Raw genomic sequence first — 20,129 nt, forward strand, 5'->3', positions numbered from 1 at the left:
GAGACATGGACAGATATTTCATCAAAGAAGCTCTGTGTGTGGCTAATAAGCACCTGAAATGAGGCTCCACATCATTCGTCATTAGAGAAATGAAAATTAAAAATACAAAGGACACCACTTCATACCCACTAGAACGACTATCATCAAAAAGACAGGCAATGACAACATTGTTGAGGATGTGGAGAAACGGGAACCCTCATGCGTTGCTGGTGGGAATGTAATATGGTGCGCTGTGTTGGAAAACAGTTTGGCAGTTTCTCAAAAAGTTAAACATAAAATCACTGTACCGTCATCAACTTCATTCCTTAGTATCTATCCCAAGAGAAATAAAAGCATATGTTCACATTCACACAAAGACTTGCACACAAAAGTTCATAGTGGCATTATTTATAAATAGCCAAAAAGGGGTGAAATGTGCCTCAGCTGATGGATGGACAAAATGTGGTGTATCCAAAAATGGAGTATTACTGGGCAATAAAAAGGGATGAAATACTGATATACTGATAGACATCACAACACAAATGAATCTCAAAAGCATCATGCTAACTGAAAGAAACCAGACATGACAGATCACGTGGTGTGTGATTTCATCTGTATGAAATGCTCAGAAGGCAAATCTGTAGACAGAAAGTAGCTTAGTGGTTGCCTGAAACTGGGGATAGGAACAGGGATTAATTATAAATGGGACCTTCATTGGGATGATGAAAACGTTCTGAAACTGATTTATGGTGATGGCTGCACCACTCAGTAAATTTACCAAAAAATATTGAACTGTGCACTTGAATAGGGTGGGTTTTATCATATGTAAAATATGTCAATAATGCTGTTTTTAGAAAGTGATGGGAGAGGTAAAGGAGGGGATGGAAATTGGGGATCAATTTCAGAGCTGTTGGCACTCAATTGGCTAGGCTTGGAGACTAAACTGATGTGCAGAGATGGCAAGGATGATTTTCAGGCATATGAGCTGGGCAAGAGAGATGAAATACCATTTCCAACAACAAGAAAAGTGGGAGGAAGATGATGCACTTGATTTTAGAAAAGATACGGCCACAATACACATATACACCATGGAATACTATGCAGCCATAAAAAAGAATGAGCTCATGTCCTTTGCAGGGACATGGATGAAGCTGGAAGCCGTAATTCTCAGCAAACTCACACAGGAACAGAAAACCAAACACTGCATGTCCTCACTCATAAGTGGGAGTTGAACAATGAGAACACATGGACCCAGGGAGTGGAACATCACACACCAGGGCCTGTCAAGGAGGGATAGCATTAGGTCAAATACCGAATGCATGTGGGGCTTAAAACCCAGATGACAGGTTGATGGGTGCAGCAAACCACCATGGCACATGTATACCTATGTAACAAACCCGCATGCTCTGCACATGTATCCCAGAACTTACATTAAAAAAGAGAAAAGATATGGCCACAATAATCCAATTGTCTTTTCCCTCTGAAGCAAAAGTCCCAGAGAGAGAGTTAGCCTGTGTGCCCACTTCAGGAATCCCAGCATGTCCAGCTAGAGTCCCCATGGGGTCTAGCTTCATGTTGTCTTGGGAGAGGGGACCCCAGCACTGGGAAGATCATCAAAAGACACTGGCTGATTGCTTTGGGAATAGAAGAGCCATTAAAGAAAATGAACTGAGAATGTGTGCTTAATTTAAAAAAAAAAAAAGTTGTGATACTAAGAACTCTGCAAAGAACTGCCAGAACAAAGTTGCCGTGGCCAGGAGTAAGGCACGGGCTGTCTCCACCTAAGCCATACGAGCCGCAGCAGGTGCAGCAGGTTCAGCTGTGGGAGTGATGGCCACCAGAGTCAGCCGTAAGGGTGGTGGGCAGAGAAGCACACATAGCCCAGAGAAGGGCTTCAAAGACCGTGGTGGAGACACGGAAGCAACCTGAGGACCTGCTCAGGGAAGAGAGGGACTTGCTGGGGTGTGGGATTCCAGGATTCCTTCAATGAGGGCTTAGAATCAAGACCCATTTTTCTAAGCAGTGCTGTTGTTGCCCCCTGGCTTGACTGTCATCTCACAGCTGTGTGCTGCCTGAGGCTGGGGACCAGCACGGAATTGCTAAAGCCTCCACCATCACTGCTGCAAATGTTCCCTTTGCCACTTCCCCCTTCACCTCATCAGCTGCACAGAATCTGCCATCACGTCTCCATCCTCTCAATTCTAAAGGTTCACTAGAAAATCAACAGTTCTGATCTACTCACATGGGGCCCATTCAACTCATGAGTTGGAAATGCAGTGTATCTGGATGGAGGAACAGACAGGTGGACAGATGGGTGGGTGGACAGATGGGTGGGTGGACAGATGGATGGACAGGTGGATGAGTGAACAGACAGGTGGACAGAGTGGGTGGACAGATGGACGGATGGGTGGATGGGTGGACGGACAGACAGGTGGGCAGATGGGGGAGTGGACAGATGGACAGACAGGTGGATGGACAGACGGGTGGGTGGACAGATGGACGGATGGGTGGATGGACAGACAGGTGGACAAAGTGGGTGGACAAATGGACAGACGGGTAGATGGGTGGACGGACAGACAGGTGGACAGAGTGGATGGACAGATGGACGGACGGGTGGGCAGGTGGACGGAGAGACACGTGGGTGGACAGACAGGTGGGCAGATGGGTGGGTGGACAGATGGATGCACGGGTGGGTGGACAGACGGGTGGGTGGACAGATGGACGGGTGGACAGGTGGACAGACAGGTGGACAGATGGACAGATGGGTGGGCAGACAGACGGGTGGGTGGACAGATGGACAGATGGGTGGGCGGACAGACAGGTGGGTGGACAGATGGACGGATGGGTGGACGGGTGGATGGATAGATGGAAGACATATGACCTTGGGTGAAGAGAGGGATCAGGTGAGAGTAACTGGTCAGTAGATGCTCCTAGGTGGGGACTGTAGCAGCTCACAGTTTCCTATGAAAAGGCTGAGATGGAGAGCAAGCTGTGATCCTTCCTGCTACTTTTCTAATATTAAAAAAAATCACAAGATTTAAGTGTAAAGCTTCATTTAAAAACAACAGCATAGGTAAGTGTCGGGGAATTCAGGAGTTATGGTTTCCACAGCAACATTCACGTGGCCACCCAACTACTAGCAAATAAATGAAATTAAGCATTTCTATTGCCCTTCACATTCAACCATATGCTAAGCAGTCACTTTATTGGTTTATAATTCCTCACAGCCACCCGTGAGGGAGGCAGCCTCCTCGCTCCCACAGGAAGGATGAGGACACCAAGTCCCAGGAGAAGAATGATGACCAGAGAATCCCGTCGTGGGACGAGCTGGGACAAGCCGTGATGAGCCGTGACTAGCCGTGACTAGCCGTGACTAGCCACAAGGAGCCGTGATGAGCCGTGACTAGCTGTAACTAGCTGTGACTAGCCATGACCAGCTGTGACTAGCCACAAGGAGCCGTGATGAGCCGTGACTAGCTGTAACTAGCTGTGACTAGCCATGACCAGCTGTGACTAGCCGTGACTAGCCGTGACCAGCCATGACCAGCCGTGACTAGCCGTGACCAGCCGTGACCAGCCATGACTAGCCATGACCAGCCGTGACTAGCCGTGACTAGCCATAACTAGCCATAACTAGCCGTGACTAGCCATAGCTAATCTGACTCTGTGTGTAACAGCAGGCTGCAGGGTGCAATGCCACTCACAAGGTTGCAGAGACAGCCGAAGACCAATCATTATTAAATGCCTACTGTGCACTAGGTCCTGCTAGTGAGTTCTTTTCAAGCTCCTCCCAATGAAGACTGCATCTCAGGCAACTAAAGAAGCAGTAATAAAAGCCAGGGGCCACAATGCTCTGAGTGGGCAAGAACAGGTGAAGAACAGGTGAGAGGAAACACCCCACAGCCCCAGTTTGGCTGTGCTCTCTTATGTCCAGCTTCACTGCTGCACACAACTGTGACCATGTCCTAAGAGAAAGAAGAAAAAAACCCCAGTAATGGTTCATGAGAATGAGGAGCGAGGAAGATCCGGGTCCTCAAGAGAGGAGGCCGTCTTGCGTACTTGATCACCTTTGGACCGTTTCACTCATTCCACAGATGAAAAGTCCCCAAAAGAGGTGAGAGATGTTTACTTAGATAAAACTTTCACTGTAGCGAATCTTAGCAAATCTCAGCTCCCAGAAGAACACAGGTGCATGGATTGAAAACACAACCAAAGGCTCTAGGCCACAAATTGTGACATGTGGCCCACAGTCCCCAGGAAGGGAGGCCTGACACCAGCACTGGCTCTGGCCTTAGCTCTCATCTTAATGTTCTTTAAGGGGGAATAAAAAGCAACAGATAAAATGCAGGGATGAGCTAAATCGAGAGGTGTTGCCAACACTCCTGCAGAAGGGAAAATAAAGTGTGAAAATACGGAGTCTCAAAAGTATGAGAAAATCAAAGGCACGAAGGCAAGCCAAAACATCAAACTTCCTACTCACGGAGACAATGACCCCGACTCTGCATGGTAGCCATTTGGAAAGCAGTTCTTGGCTAGGTGCAGTGGATCACACCTGTAATCCCAACACTTCGGGAGGCTGAAGCAGGAGGATTGCTTGCGGCCAGAAATTTGAGACCAGCCTGGGTGGCATCGTAAAACCACATTGCTATTTTTTTTTTTTTTTTTGAGACAGTCTTGCTCTGTCACCCAGGCTGGATTGCAGTGGACCAATCTCAGCTCACTGCAACCTCCACCTCCCGGGTTCAAGCGATTCTCTTGCCTCAGCCTCCCAAGTAGCCAGGACTACAGGCGCCCGCCACCATGCCCAGCTAATTTTTGTATTTTTAGTAGAGACGGGGTTTCACCGTGTTAGCCAGGATGGTCTTGATCTCCTGACCTCATGATCCACCCGCCTCGGCCTCCCAAAGTGCTGGGATTACAGGCGTGAGCCACTGCGCACAGCCAATTTTTTTTTTTTTAATTAGCCAGTTGTGGTGTACATCTATCATCCCAGCTACTCAGGAGGCTAAGGTGGGATGATCTTTTGAGCCCAGGAATTCGAGGCTGCAGTGAGCTATGATCGTGCCGCTGCACTTCATCCTCATCGACATAGTGAGACTATCTTTTCAAAAAAAAAAACAAAAAACAAAAAACAGCCATACAAAAGCATGAGATCATGTCCTTTGCAGTGACATGGATGGAGCTGGAGGCCATTATCCTAAGGAACTAGCTCAGAGACAGAAACTCTACTTGTAAGTGGAGGCAAAACAGTGAGTCCACATGGACATGAAGATGGAAACAGTGGACACGTGGCCTCCAGAGTGGGTGGGCAGGGATGTGCAGGGAGCAAGGGTTGAAAATTTACCCATCAGGTATGATGTTCACTCTCTGGGTAATGTGTACACTAGAAGCCCAGTATATAATGTACCCACGTAACAAGCATGCCCATGTACCCCTTCCATTTGAAATAAAATAAAATTTTAATAAATAAATAAAGCAGTTCTCCCTAAAGACAGGCAAGAGATAATGGAATTAATGTAAACTTTAATTTACATTAATTAAATGTAGTTAATGTAAACTTTAATTTACATTAGTTATGTAAATGAATAATTTACATTAATGAAATTAATTACATAATTAATGTTCAGAAATAATGTAAACTTTTGCTACATTAAGGGAGGCCTACTTCCTGCAGGAAGCGTCTCTCGATGAGTCCCACTGATCCATGACACTCTTCACAGTCCCTCTGGGACTGCAATCTGATCTTCCCTAATCACTAACAATATAGCTATGCACGTGCTATCCATTTGTGTTTTTATTTGCCCTCTTTTCTCTATTAAATTGATTACTCCTGAAGAGTTCTAAACCCACTGTGCAAAGCTAAGGTGCAAAATGATTGCTAATTACAGAGCTCTGACTCAAGATTTGAGACACCCATTTAAGGGTTCAAAAATCTGTGCATTATAACCATTCGACTCTAAGCTCCTTGAGGCTGGTAGCCAGGTCCTTAATCTTTGTGTCCCTAACACTCAGCACAGCACTGGGTGTGGCTCTGGTTACAGGTATATGGAGGAACTCAGTATGTATCATGAATCTAGTGCGTTGCTTTCATGTGAAATAGCTCAGTTGAAACTTTTTCTTTTTTTTTTTTTGAGACAGAGTCTCCCTGTGTTGCCCAGGCTGGAGTGCAGTGGCGCAATCTCAGCTCACTGTAACCTCTGCCGCCCAGATTCAAGCAATTCTTCTGCCTCAGCCTCCCAAGTAGCTGGGGCTGCAGGCACCCACCACCACGCCTGGCTAATTTTTGTATTTTTAGTAGAGATGAGGTTTTGCCATCTTGGCCAGGCTGGTCTCAAACTCCTGACCTCACATGATCCATCCACCTCGGCTTCCCAAAGTGCTGAGATTACAGGCGTGAGCCACCGCACCCAGCCTGAAACTTAATCTAAAATATTGCATTCTGTTCTGAACATCTTATTGCCCGAAAGATAAATGTAGTGTATGATCACAGTAATTAAACAACTTAGAAGGGATGGTTTCAAAGTGAAGACTGAAGCAACTAGAATATGTATAAAATCTAAAAATAACTGGTAAAACAAGACTGTTTTCAGGAAGTCCATGTCTAGGGGTGAGAACAAAGAGAAACACACCTAGTTTAGGAGGTTTCAAAGGAGGGATGGATTTAAATTAAAATTAAGAAAGTGTAGGCAAGCTTTCAAGGTAAAAACAATGACCGTAAAATCTAGCAGACTGTGAAGTCATCTTCCTTAGTTACTGGAGGCAAGCCCATCACTGTTGAATTTTAAATGACACCTGGAAGATTCTCTAGTGCAATATTCACTTCTCTGCCAGCATAGAGCATTACGCTTTAGCAGTTTGGTTTTCAGAATAATTTATACTAAGTGATTAGGACTTCCCCCATATTCTTCTCTGGATAAAGTTAACATCGTTATTTCACTTAGAACTGTGAGAAGCCCCAAAATACAAAAAGCCTAAATGATATGCCAACACCACCAAAGAAGTTAGTGTGGCAAGGAAAGGGTTCGAATTCCAAGTTGCAAGCCACGCTTCTCTCTACTTACCCCTCTCCGTGCCACAGTGAGCAAGCGACTTTGCTGTTGCAGGATTCCCTGACCCAGAGCGACATACTCCTTGAGACCTACTCATGGCTTCTGTTTTGACCTCCCAAGCGCTACATTCAGGTCATCTTTATTTTTATGTTATTGACAAATTTTACATAGATGTTTAAAGCCTTTCCTTCATGTATGCTCTTGTAGCTGAGATGCCCAGAACTGGTGTTTCCACCCCTTTATGGGGGAGGGGGAATGTAATCTAATGTTTAGAAGCTCAGGCTCCAAAGTCAGAAAGCCAGGGTTGAAAATGTGGCCCCACAGCTTTCTAGCTATGCAACCTTGGGCAAGATACTTAGCCTCCACTTTCTCTTTCCTCATCTATAAAATGAGGATGAAGACTGGGCACAGTGGCTCACTCCTGTAATCCCAGCACTTTAGGAGGCTGAGGCAGGTGGATCACCTGAGGTCAGGAGTTCCAGACCAGTCTGGCCAACACGACGAAACCTGATCTCTACTAAAAATACAAAAATTAACTGGGTGTGGTGGCGTGCACCTGTAGTCTCAGCTACTTGGGAGGCTGAGGCACAAGAATCGCTTGAACCCAGGAGGCAGAGGTTGCAGTGAGCTGAGATTGCACCACTGCATGCCAGCGTGGGTGACAGAGTGAGACTCTGTCTCAGAAAAAAAGAAATGAAATAAAATAAAATAAAATGAGGATGAATAATAATGCTTGCCTCATGAGGACTAAATTCGGTAATTTATATGAAAGGCTTAGAATAGTACTGGACACATAGTACAGCTCAATACACTTAAGCTATAATCATTACCTTTTGGAAATTTAAGGTAGACATTCCCTCCACATGTGGACTCTGAAATCTGACAGACCTCAATCCTTGAAATTCATCTGCATCATTGATCTCTTTCTTGGAGAGTCTCTTCCCACAAAAAGGATAACTGGGGGGGAAGCAAGAAGAGAACACAGGGTGGCATTTTCTGCCTCTGTTGGGTCGTCAGCTGGTTCTCCACTCTGGTGTGCCACCTCTGTACTGGGGAATAGAAAGCCTGGGGACTATATTTCCCCGTATACCAACTAGGAGCATTCCAACTTAGATTGGGCCACTGAGAGGCACTCGAGTGAAATTTGGAAGATAGAAGAGAGGCAAGCCGGCTTGCTGCTCCCCCTTCAACAGGTGGCAAACACGGCAAGCATGAGTTTGCCTTGGCATTGGAGCATTTCCCCAGTGAGTCCCACCTTGGTACTGCAGGCAAATGTGACCCTGGCAATGGTTTCTGCAGGTTCTGAAACTTGTTGTTTTTCCTGTAACTGGTGGTGGGCCTGAGTGCAGTGAATGGCTTTCCTGAACCTTTGCACCTCTAGCCTTCCAGTGATTTTGCAAGCCCTAATTCCTAGATCCCTAAATCTCTTCTTGCTTGAAAAAAGAAGAACACTAGAGAAGTCACATTACGTGACTTCAAATTATACTACAGAGCTAAAGTAACCAAAACAGCATGTTACTGGCATTAAAAAGGACACATAGACCCCTGGAACAGAATAGAGAACCCAGAAGCAAATCCACACACCTAAAGTGAACTCATTTTTGACAAAGGTGCCAAGAACATACACTAGGGAAAAGACAGTCTCAATAGATGGTGCTGGGAAAACTGGATATCCATACACAGAAGAATGAAACTAGACCCCTATCTCTCACCATATGCAAAATTCAAATCAAAATGGATTAAAGACTTAAATCTAAGACCTCAAACTGTTACAAGAAAGGAGTCTTGATCCAGACCCCAAGAGAGGGTTCTTGGATTTCGTGCAAGAAAGAATTCAGGGAGAGTCCAGAGAGTAAAGTGGAGGCAAGTTTATGAAGAAAGTGAAGAAATAAAAGAAAGGCTACTCCACACACAGAGCCCTTGGGGCTGCAGGTCACCCATTTTTATGGTTATTTCTTGATGATATGCTAAACAAGGGGTGGATTATTCATGCCTCCCCTTTTTAGACCATATAGGGTAACTTCCCGACATTGCCGTGGCATTTGTAAGCTGTTACGGTGTTGGTGGGAGTGTAGCAGTGAGGATGACCAGAAGTCACTCTCGTCACCATCTTGGTTTTGGTAGGATTTGGCCGGCTCCTTTACTGCAACCTGTTTTATCAGCAAGGTCTTTATGACCTGTATCTTGTGCTGACCTCCTATCTCATCCTGTGACTTAGAATGCCTTAACTGTCTGGGAATGCAGCCCAGTAGGTCTCAGCCTCGTGTTACCAAGATCCTATTCAAGATGGAGTTGCTCTGATTCAAACGCCTCTGACAAAACTGTGAAACTACTGCAAGAAAACATTGGGGAAAATCTCCAGGACATTGGTCTGGGCAAAAATTTCTTAAGCAATACTTTGCAAGCACAGGCAACCAAAACAAAAATGGACAAATGGGAACACATCAAGTAAAAAAGCTTCTGCATAGCAAAGGATGCAATCAACAAAGAGATGAGACAACCCACAGAATGGGAGAAAATATTTACAAACCACCCATCTGACACGGGATTAGTAACCAGAATATATAAGGAGCTCAAACAACTCTATAGGAAAAAGTCTAACAATCTGATCAAAAAATGAGCAAAAGATTTGAATAGCCATTTCTCAAAAGAAGACATAGAAATGGCAAACAGGCACATGAAAAGGTGCTCAACACCATGATCATTAGATAAAGCAAATCAAAACTGCAATGAGGGCCGGGCGTGGTGGCTCACGTCTGTAATCCCAGCACTTTGGGAGGCCGAGGCAGGTGGATTGCCTGAGCTCAGGAGTTTGAGACCAGCCTGGGTAACACGGTGAAACCCCGTCTCTACTAAAATACAAAAAATTAGCTGTGTGTGGCAGTATGCACCTGTAATCCCAGCCACTCAGGAAGCTGAGACAGGAGAATCACTTGAACCCAGGGGCGGAGGTTGCAATGAGCCGAGATTGCACCACTGCACTCCAGCCTGGGCAACAGAGCAAGACTCCATCTCCAAAAAAAACAAAAACAAAAACAAAAAAAAAACTACAATGAGATATCATGTCAGCCCAGTTAAAATGGCTTACATCCAAAAGACAGGCAATAAGAAATGCTGGTAAGGATGCAGAGAAAAGGGAACCCTTGTGGGTGGGAAGGTAAATTAGTAAATCACTGTAGAGAACAGTTTGGAGCTTCCTCAAAAAACTAACAATTGAGCTACCGTATGATCCAGCAATCCCACGGCTGGGTAGATACCCAAAAGAAAGGAACTCAGTATATTGAAGAGATGTCTGCACTGCTGCTTGTTACAGCACTATTTCACAAGAGCCAAGATTTGGAAGTAACCTAAGTGTTCATGAACAGATGAGTGGATAAAGAAAACGTGGTGGATATGCACAATGGAGTACTATTCAGCCATAAAAAAGAATGGGATCCAGTCATTTGCAACAACATGAATGGAACTGGAGATCATTGTATTTAGTGAAATAAGCCAGGCACAGAAAAACAAACATCACATATTCTCAGAATTAAAATAATAGGACTCATGGACATAGAGAGTAGGAGGATGGTGACCAGAGGCTGGGAAGGGGAGTAGGGGGGTGGGGATGGTAATGGGTAAAAAAAAATAAAAAAAAAATAAAAATGAAAAAGGCCTACTATTTGATAGCACAACAGGGAGACTGTAGTCAATAATAACTGTACGTTTTAAAAGAACTTAAAGAGTGTAATTGGGTTGTTTGTAACTCAAAGGACAAATGCCTGAGGGGATGGACACCGCATTTTCCATGATGTGCTCCTTTCACATGGCGTGCCCGAACCAAACATCTCATGGACCCCACAAATACACACACATACGATGTACCCACAAAAATTCACAAGAAAAAAGACAAAAATTTCTTCTTGCTTGAAATACCTAGAGTGGCCTCTGTCTTTCTGATCGATTTATTGCCTGAAGGAATGGAAGTCTCAATATACTCATTCAACAACTATATTGAGTGCCTAAAAGCAAGGCCCTGCTCTGGGTGTTAGGAATACAGCAGCCAACCAAACGGAAAGAGACCTGCCCTCCTGGAACTTACATTCTAGCGGAAATAAATAGGAATTGATAAGGGCAGGGCAGGTAGGACAGACAGTGTGGGGTGGGGCAAGGGGCATCCTTATTTCCTAGGGTATTTGGGGAAGGTTCATTGCTAACAGGAGATCTGGGCTGGGACCTGCAGGAAGTGAGAGCCCTGGGCAGGAGGCTGTGTGGAAGGGCATTTAGAGCAGAGGGGATGCCAGGAACAAAGGCCCCGAGGCAGGAGCGCGCTCGGCGTGGTCTACATGAGGAACAGCAAAGTCAACGGGCCTCTGCGGCTGCCAAGTCAGGGGAGAGCAGTACGAGGTGATGGCAGAGGGATACTGACAGCCAGCCTGGACAGCCCATGGGGGCCGTGGTAAGCCCTTTGGCTTTTACTCCAAGAAAGATAAGAGGCCAAATGGAGGCTTCAGAGCAGAACAGCGACACGTCTGTTTTATGTTTTATTCAGATCACTGTGACTACACGTTGAGAACATAGTTACAGAGGCAAAGACCAGGAAGGACGTCATTGCAATCATCTAGATGACAAATAAAGGCAGCTTGGACGAGGCCAGTAGCCATGCAGGAGGAGCACTGGAGATAGATGATATAGATCTAGGTGTAGATATAGGTAGATATCGATGATAGATATCGATGATATAGATAGATATAGATGATAGAGGTAAATCTATATATGGGTGTATTTTTAAAATTGTGATAAAGTCCATATAACATACTTCCCTGGCAGGTAAGGTGCCATGATCATGAAGATGGTTTTCCCAGAGTGAGGCTCACCCACTGCACTCCAGTTAGGCTGACCCCTGCCATTTCTCCAAATGCAGGAAACTCAACTGCATAATTTGTGGTAGTGGGGGACTTTGTTCACGCTTCTCCTGTGTCACTCTTGTCCAATGAGAGATCATAACTTGAAGTCGGTGGTCTTTATTGTATAATTTATTTATTATAAAAATGCATACAACATAAAAGCATCTTCAGCGTTTTGGAGTGTACACTGAGTGGTATTACATGCATTCACATTGTCGCCCACCCATCACCCCCATCCATCTCCAGAGCTCATTTCATCTTGCAGAACTGAAACTTGGTACCCATTGAGCAGTAACCCCCCATTTTCCCCTCCCCAGAGCCCCTGGCATCCACATTCCACTCTCTGTCTCTAGGAATCTGACTCCCCGAGGTACTTGAGATAAGTGGAATCACAGTGTTGGTCCTTTGGGAACTGCCTTATTCCCTTACCATAATGCCCTCAAGGTTCACCCATGCTGACTGGCCATATTGTGAAGGTAGGATTTGGTGGATTGGATGAGGAGGGAGAGGGAGAAAGAAGGGAGGCAAGGATGATTCTGAGACTTGGGGCCTGAGCAGAGGAATGGAATGCTTGGTAGCAGTTGAGCTGATACACGAGTCCACAGGATGTCCAGCTTCCCGTCTCTTCTGTCTCTGCCACACCCCACACATTGCCCCAGCTCTCGGAGGGCAGAGGATTCTTCAGGCCTTACTGCAGCTCACATGTCAACAAGAGATGCTGAACATTTTCATCTTTCCGTCATCCAAATGAAGGAAATGAGGGGCCGTGGATATTCATCCTCCCCTCTGCCAGTGTAGGGAAAACAGAGAACAGATGAGGGAGGAGCATCAGAGAACAGACGGGTGTCTCAGGCACGGATGTGCACACCCTCGGGATCAGCAGTGCACTAGGAACTCCTGTGAGATGAGAGGCTGAGACAATCGCACACACATTATCTTAACCCAAACAAGGAGTGAACGTCCAGCCAGAAAAGCTTCTCCCCGTGCCCGGCCCCACAGGCACCAGACAGCTCAGTCCCTGCTTCACGAGCAAGCGCTCAGAGCCCACGGCTTGCTTCTTTCCTCTTCCCTGACAGCCGCCCCGCTTGGTCAGCCCTCAGTTCCACATAACTGGGGAGATGGCAGTAGTGCCCCATGAAATTTGTCCCATCCCCATTAAGTGGTTTTCTTGTTTGTTTGTTTTTGAGATGGAGTCTTGCTCTGTCACCAAGGCTGGAGAGTGCAGTGGCGTGATCTCAGCTTGCTGCAAGCTCTGCCTCCCGGGTTCAAGCGATTCTCCTGCCTCAGCCTCCCGAGTAGCTGGGATTACAGGTGTGCACCACCGCACCTGGCTAATTTTTGTATTTTTAGCAGAAACAGGGTTTCGCCATATTGGTCAGGCTGGTCTCGAACTCCTGACCTCAGGTGACCCGCCCGCCTTGGCCTCCCAAAGTGCTGGGATTCCAGGCATGAGCCACCATGCCTGGCCTCCTGTTAAGTCTTAAAAGGAGCTACAGATGAATCTTTCCTGGAGCACAGCTTGGCGGTGCCATTCCCTGCTCAGAGAGAGTTAGCGGATCTCATTGTCTAGAGCATCAGTTCCAGGGTAGGAGGGATGTCCCGGGGCACATCAGGCGTTTTGGAGGCGCTCTCTCTGACTTCTCCAGCCCCTGGAGCTTCTCTGTGAGCTGGACCTTCTCTCCCAACCTCAGAATCATGGGTCTGCGGCATCAACTCTGCATGGCCTTCAAGGCCGTCCTGGAGCCGGCCCCGGAATAACCCCACTATGCTTCACCTCCACTACTCTTGTCCACAGACTCTAAGGTCCAACCAAACTGAACGACTAATTACTCCCTGACGAGCTCGCCCCCTCCCACCACTGTTTTGCCTTCGCCCAGAATGGCCTTCCTCCTCTCACCACATATTCATTCAGATCCTTCCTCCTACCATGCCCAGCTCCAGTGCTACCTCCTCCAGGAAGCCCTCTCTGATATCTGCAACTGGGTGCACTATCTTCTTCCCCAAACCTCCACAGCCATCTCGTGTGGGGTGTGGGCTCCTTTCTTGTGGCTGTGATTTCCTATAAAATCTTTCTCTCCTATCAGACCGTGAACTCTCCAAGGACGCCATTCGCCCACATTCCTATTGGTTCCCCTCACAGGGCCTCACACGTGTCTTTTAGGCTTCACAGTTGGTTAAATCAACAAAGAAATGTGACAATTATTTATTTTAGTCAGATATTCAACTTAAAAATCATTCAGCGGGGGCACTCCTGAGACTGTCAGGATCATGTTCGTTTCCTCGCTGTTTGCCGGCTATTGGCATTTGTGTCATCACACACAGTCCGATGAGGTGACAACAGAAAAGCATATCTCACTTCTGTTGTAGGTTTCCATTCACTTTCGGATTCTCAATCGCCCTCTATTTCCTCAGTGATACTCCAGACTTTTCAGATGTTCTCATTGACCCATTCATCTTTCTTTTTTTTTTTTTTTTGCAAAACCAAAAAGCAAGAAAAGAACTTTACATTTTGTCCAATAGTCCTAAGAAATTTTCCCTGTAGAGAATGTCATCTAAGTCAAAACAAGGGTTGAATGGGGGCACCCAAATCAGTTATCACTTAGGGCTGTTATAAGAAATGCCAAGACTGGGCGGCTTAAACAGCAGACAGTCGTCTCTCACCGTCTGGAGGCTGCAAATCCAAGATCAAGGTGCTAGCATGGTCAGTTCTGGCGAGGACCTGCTTCAGGGCTCAAGAGCACTACCTTCCCCCCCGTATCCTCACATGGTCGGTCTCCAGCCTCTTCTCATAAAGGCGCTGATCCCATTCATGACGGCTCCACTCTCACAGCGTAATCACCTCCCAAAGGCCCTGCCTCCAAATACTGTCACACAGGGATTAGGATTTCAGCATAGGAATTCTGGGGGGACACATTCAGTCCATGGCCTCCCGTACCTGTGAATGTGATCTTATTTGGAAATAGGGTTTTGTGGATGAAATTAAGGATCTTGAGATAAGATCATCCTGGACTTAGGGTGGACCCTAGATCCAGTGACTAATGTCCTTATAAGAGAAAGAAGAGGGAGATTGGAGACACACAGACACCGTGGAGAAGCGCGGGAGAAAAGGTCCTGTGAAGGCAGAGAGGCAGGGACGGGAGTGACGCAGCTGCAAGACGAAGAACGCCTGGGGCCAGCAGTAGCTGGAGAGGCAGGGGCGGGGGCGATCCTCCCCTAGGACCTAGCGGGAGAGCGTGGCCCTGCTGCCGCCTGGATTCTGGATTTCTGTTTTGAGCCATCACATTTGTGGCAACTCACCCTGACAGGCTTAGGAAGCTAGTGCGTTAACCCATTGCATCAGTGCACAGAATAACACCCCGACTCGTTCCTGGGCCAGCCTCCTACCTATTAGACCCTACCTCTCATTCCTTTTGTTTGTTTGTTTTGTTTTGTTTTGAGGCAGGGTTTCACTCTGTTGCTCAGCCTAGAGGTGCAATGGCGTGATCATGGCTCACTCAGCCTTGACCTCCTGGGCTTAAGTGACCCTCCCCTCAGCCTCCCAAGTAGCTTGAACTACAGGTGCATGCCGCCCTGCCCAGCTAATTTATATATATATATATATACACACACATATATATATACACACACACACATATATATACACATACATATATACACATACACATATATATACACACACACATATATATACACACACATATATACACACACATATACACACACACATACACACACACATATATACACACACACATATATATACACACATATATACACACACATATATACACACACACATATATATACACACATATATACACACACATATATACACACACACACACACATATATATATATATATATATTTTTTTTTTTTTGTAAAGATGGGGTTTCACCATGTTGCCCATGCTGGTCTCAAACTTCTGGGCTCAAGCAGTCCTCCTGCATCAGCCTTCTGAAGTGCCAGGATTACAGGTGTGAGCCCCCGCGCCCGGCTTCTCCCTCCTTTTTATCATTCCCTCTCCCCTCGTCTTCCTTGGCTTTCCTCCTCACACCTCCTGCATTTGGCCCCCTTCCATTTTCTTTCTGCTTCTCTTTCCCAACTTCCCCCTCATCATGCCACAGGGACTCCTGGGCTCTGTGCCACCCCCCTGGAAGTCCCCCATAATGAAGCAGGATTTATGCCTCACACTTCACCGTGGGAGAGCAGAAACCTCTCATTTGAAGCAAAAGGCACTGAAAATAAGCAAATAGTTATGCATTTGTCACTATCAGGTCCTAGCTGGCTTCCGCCCTACCCCCCGGCCCCCACCATCTTCTTACTCATTCAGGTCATCGTGTCCTCTGATACCCAGTGATTTCCATCATTTTCTACATGCATTTCTGTTGGTCTTCTGAGAACTGTGATTTTCCCAAGCAGAAAGGGCACATCGTCTTTCCGGAGCCTGGAAGGTGCAGGCACTGATGCGTTGGGGGAGATCACAGTGTGACAAGGATGGGGTGGGAGTGTGTCACCCCCCTTTGTACCGACCCTCAGCAGTGGGGAGTGAGCAGAGGAGATAGAACCTGGGAGGAAGAGAGATTTCCAACTACTTCCTTCCCGGTCCCGTCTCCACTGGAGCCTGTTATTCCTCTGCTGCTGGGGCCTCTGAATGTTCTCTCACTGAGCCAGGAAAGAGCTTAGTGAATAAACAACGAGGTGTCCTAGCAGTGCAGGGAAGATGTCCAGGACAGTCAGTGTGAACGAGGGGTCCTGGAGAATGTGCACGCCAGCCCTGCCGCCTGGTGGGCTCTGCAATCAGCCCCCCAAAACCATTCACCAATCACCTTAGACAACTGCGTGTGCAAAAGCCCTCTTTTTGTGTCCTTTGAAGCTTTTTTTTTTTTTTTATCAGGCTGGGGGCATGGCTCATGCCTGTAATCCCAGCACTTTGGGAGGCCGAGGCGGGAGAATCACTTGAGCCCAGGAGGTCGAGGCTGCGATGAGCTATGATCATGCCACTGCACTCCAGCCTGGGTGACAGAGTGAGGGCCCATCTCTACAAAAATTTAAAAATTAAAAAAAAATTCTTTATCAAAGAAATACATGTGCAAATAATATCAAAAGGCTTATTTTTTAAAATCCCCAGTCCTGGCTGCCCCTCCCCTCCACACCTGTCCTCCTCCCCTCTGAGGTGACCATTTTGAGGTTTTTGAGGTATTCACCTCTGCTTTTCTAAATGCGCTTGCTCTGCTGTTTCTTGATTTATCCATTTGAGACATCGGCTCTTTACTCTGTGCTGTGGTGCATGACAATTTAGCTCTTACCATACTCACTGCTCGCTCCTCCTCTCAACAAGACATTAATAAAAATAGGAATGGGCTCTTATTTCTGGAGCTCTCACTAGGTATCAGGCACTGTTATATTCTGGCAGGGTGGCCCCCTTCCCTCCCTGATACACTCTCCACGCGGCTCCCAGGACTCCCCACTCCCTCCCTCTGGTTCCTTCCACCGAGTCACCTTCTCAGATCCGTCCCTTCTCCGTGCCCTCTGAAGGATGGGCACCCAGGGCTCGGTACTCCGACCCCTCTTCTCCATCTGCGCTCCCCGCCGCTCATTGGTGGTCTCGCCAGTCTCATGGTTCCGAAAATCTTCCCTGTGCTGATGCCTCCCAGAGCCCCATCGCCAGCCCTGTCCCCAGGCCCCTCAACACTGGCCCGATTTTGAGGCTGTGCCTCCAGAAGACAGAAGCAGCGTGGTGTCATGCAGTCAGGATGGGGCTGGCAGATGGAAGTCCTCGTCTAGAACTGGCCCTACCACCTCCCAGGAGTGTGGCCTCTGGTGACAGACTTCACTTCTCCACCATAAATGTTATTGCTTTCTCTGTACAAATGCTCTTTCTTACCCTGTGGATTGACTATAAGAATCAAGTCATGGCGAGGGTTTTGTAAGTGGAAAAGCCTTACGTTGGTGGAATTGGTTATTATTTCTCTTTTTTATTTTTTATTTTATTTTCAAGATGTGGTCTTGCTCTTTAGCCCAAAGCTGGAGTGCAGTGGTGCGATCATAGCTCACTGCAGCCTCGAACTCCTGGGCTCAAGTGATCCTCCCACCTCATCCTCCCAAGTGCAGGCTACAGGTGTGTCACTACCCTGGCTAATTTTTTTTTTTTTTTTTTTTTGACTTTTTGGTAGAGACAAGGTCTTGCTTTGTTACCCAGGCTGGTCTCAAACTCCTGGCCTCAATGATCTTTTCACCTCAGCCTCCCAAAGTGCTGGGATTACAGGCATGAGCCACTGTGCCCAGGCTGTTATTTCTGCTTGTACTCCTCCACACTTCCTTTTCTCTCTCTTAATCTTTCCCATTCTGTCCTTTGTGATCAGCATTTATTTCACAGCCATTTATTGAGCAGCTAGTATGTGGCAGGCACCGTGGGAGCCACACACAGGGCTCTTGCTTGCACGGGGTCACAGCCTCACTTTCAAAAGGCCTGGGTGCGCCTCGGTCTTTGTTTTCCTCTCCATTTTCTTTTTCTTTTCTTTTTTTTTTTTTTTTCCTAGATGGAGGTATGCTCTTGTTGCCCAGGCTGGAGTGCAGTGGTGTGATCTCGGCTCACTGCAACTTCTGTCTCCTGGGTTCAAGCGATTCTCCTGCCTCAGCCTTCTGAGTAGCTGGGATTACTGGCACCTGCCACCATGCCCGGCTAAATATTGTATTTTTAGTAGAGATGGGGTTTCAACATGTTGGCCAGGCTGGTCTCGAACTCCTGACCTCAGCTGATCTGCCCGCCTCAGCCTCCCAAAGTGCTGTGCTTACAGGCGTGAGCCACCGTGCCTAGCCTTCCTTCCATTTTCTTTCCCTGTCACTCTCATCCTACCTTAACCCTCAATGATTCTGCTCTTTAATAGGTCTAATTTCATAAATGAAACAGATGCTTTACTCATTATATTATTGTTGAAATCCATGTTCCTTTTTAAAAACACGAGTGAATACTGCTTCTTTAAAAAAACAAAAAACTTCCCTAGAGTAAGTTTCTTTTTACTGAAGGGTCTCATATTTATCTTTTTTTTTTTCTAGAATCATTGACCCTTTCCAGAAATAAGCTCCTTGACAAGTTTGTTTTCACAAATGCAGGCAGATATAAATATGCCATCATATTTGTGCAATTTACAAAGTTGTACAATCCTCAAAGTAGTTGATCCTCACTTTCATCTCTTCCTAAACAAAACTGCAATCCAGAAAATAAAAATATCCCTTAGAAAACCTCCATACCTGTCTGAAGAGCTTGTGGTGATAATGATCTCCGTGGAGTTGGATGAGCCTCTGAGTCTGACAAGTGTCTTCTAATCTGAAGTTTTGCACCCCTGGTATTTGTGACTATGACCCGTAATCTTCTTTTCACAGTATTAAGTGTGTGGTAGAGCCAGAGTCTGGTTGGCTGAGGGCCTGTTTCTCAAATCTGCGTGGTCATGTCAGAGGCATTTGAATCAGAGCGATGAGGGGCTGAGTAAAATAAGGCTGAGATCTGCTGGGCTGTGTCCCCAGCCTGTTAGGCATTCTAAGCCACAGGATGAGACAGGAGGTCACCACAAGATACAGGTCATAAAGACCTTACTGATAAAACAGGTTGCAGTAGAGAAGTGGCCAAAACCCACCAAACCCAAAATGGTGATGAGAGTGGCCTCTGGTCGACCTCACTGCTCATTATATGCTAATTATAATGCATTAGCATGCTAAGAGACACTCCCACCTGCGCCATGACAGTTTACAAATGCCAGGGCAATGTCAAGAAGTTACCCTACACAGTCTAAAAGGGGGAGGAACCCTCCGTTCCAGGAATTGCCCACCCCTTTCCCTCATGAATAATCCAGCCCTTGTTTAGCATATAATCAAGAAATAATCATAAAAACGGGCAACCGGCCCGACGTGGTGACTCACGCCTGTAATCCCAGCACTTTGGGAGGCCGAGGCGGGTGGATCACGAGGTCAGGAGATCGAGACCATCCTGGCTAACATGTGAAACCTCATCTCTACTAAAAATACAAAAAATTAGACGGGCATGGTGGCGGGCACCTGTATGTAGTCCCAGCTACTCGGGAGGCTGAGGCAGGAGAATGGCGTGAACCCGGGAGGCGGAGCTTGCAGTGAGCCGAGATTGTGCCACTGCACTCCAGCCTGGGCGACAGAGTGAGACTCCGTCTCAAAAAAAAAAAAAAAAAAAAAAGGGCAACCAG

General features: G+C 46.7%; 1 protein-coding gene and 1 non-coding gene across 2 annotated transcripts in view; both read left to right on the plus strand.

Moving 5' to 3' along the window:
• LOC134729015 (uncharacterized) overlaps positions 1 to 20,129 on the plus strand; it is a 43,491-nt gene that overhangs the window by 9,410 nt on the left and 13,952 nt on the right. The window lies entirely within an intron of this gene.
• LOC112438752 (U1 spliceosomal RNA) lies at positions 11,823 to 11,985 on the plus strand. Its single transcript, XR_003027114.2, has one exon. It is a non-coding gene; the product is annotated as a U1 spliceosomal RNA (small nuclear RNA).

The sequence above is a fragment of the Pan paniscus genome, chromosome 1 (genome assembly GCF_029289425.2).
Source record: "Pan paniscus chromosome 1, NHGRI_mPanPan1-v2.0_pri, whole genome shotgun sequence".
In the NCBI taxonomy this organism is placed as follows: domain Eukaryota; kingdom Metazoa; phylum Chordata; class Mammalia; order Primates; family Hominidae; genus Pan; species Pan paniscus.